Source organism: Megalobrama amblycephala, linkage group LG9 (genome assembly GCF_018812025.1).
Source record: "Megalobrama amblycephala isolate DHTTF-2021 linkage group LG9, ASM1881202v1, whole genome shotgun sequence".
Lineage (NCBI taxonomy): Eukaryota > Metazoa > Chordata > Actinopteri > Cypriniformes > Xenocyprididae > Megalobrama > Megalobrama amblycephala.
This window is the reverse complement of record NC_063052.1, coordinates 19,860,684-19,861,840: the sequence shown is the minus strand read 5'-3', so window position 1 is coordinate 19,861,840 and position 1,157 is coordinate 19,860,684. Positions and strand designations below refer to the sequence as shown.

The 1,157-nt window shown below is 35.1% G+C and overlaps 1 non-coding gene across 1 annotated transcript; it reads right to left on the bottom strand.

The window, feature by feature from the left end:
- Positions 1–705: 705 nt before the first annotated feature.
- Positions 706–841, bottom strand: LOC125276331. The gene has a single exon (XR_007186650.1). It is a non-coding gene; the product is annotated as a U11 spliceosomal RNA (small nuclear RNA).
- Between the last annotated feature and the right edge of the window lie 316 nt (positions 842–1,157).

Sequence of the window (1,157 nt, the reverse complement as noted above, 5' to 3'; positions counted from 1 at the left end):
ACACAGGACTGCTCGTATTAAAATAAACACGGTTCATGGGATTGTCAGTGTCATATAAAGTAGTTGTGATGTTATGGTACAGTTTAAAACTTTAAAAAGCCTCTGTTTTGATGATAAGTCTGAGGTAAAGCATTTCACCCGCTAAATACTGCGTCTGCTTGTGTGGAGTACAACTTGAAAACATGTTTTCAATTGAATGGAGATTTTTGTACACTGATATCAGTATCATTGTTTAAACGTATTAATTCCTTAGCCTGGTATCTACAAGCACTTGAAAGTCCATTAAATATTAATAAGAAGAATTACAATAACTGTGGGTTGTATTACCTTTTGGAGTTTGTTTCAACTAGGCACTAATATACAAATTGGAAATCCACCCCAATCTCCATTATCAAAATTGAGTAGCTGGAGTACAATAAGAGTATGTATGCGTTGTATATGAATATGGTAATCCCTCATAAAATCATCTTAAACAATTGCAGTCATTTTTCAAAAGGCTTTATTTTCGTTTACCACTTAAAAACATTCACAAACACTATACAACTAACACTTAAAGTGTAAATCTAATACTTTTCTACTGGGGAAAAATTAAACAGTTTATAGGCAAACAGATACACACATAATTCACTGAAATTATACAAAGTAAAACATTCTTCCCTAAACTACTACTGTTAAATGGTTAATCTTTCCTTAACATGCTAAGATTGGAGCGCCAAGAACAACGGTCATTGGCAGCTCCGAGTTTTAAAAATTGTGCATCCGAAATCTCTTGATAGCGATTCCGTAACTGTGTCAGAGAATCCCTTCCACAGCTATGCCAGTCACGGCAGATACCCTTTTTAATCTGTTGTTTTTTTGACTGGACTTCACATTCTGGGAGACAGGGTGTCTCAGAGAGGGTAACAAATATATGGCCAGTCAAAACAACGATTAGCTTTAGTATGCTTTACAATTCCCAATTCATTATATACTTTATAATCTATTGTACAAGATTATAGATATATTTGTTGGTTAATACGCTAAATTAACTCGAAACACAAGTGTAGAAATGTATTCTAACGTGAAGCATCATGGGATTGGGGCGGTAACGGTGATGATTGACAAGCACTTTGGCCAATAACATCACTGTGGATGCTTCGTCGGTGTTGTCTGATTGG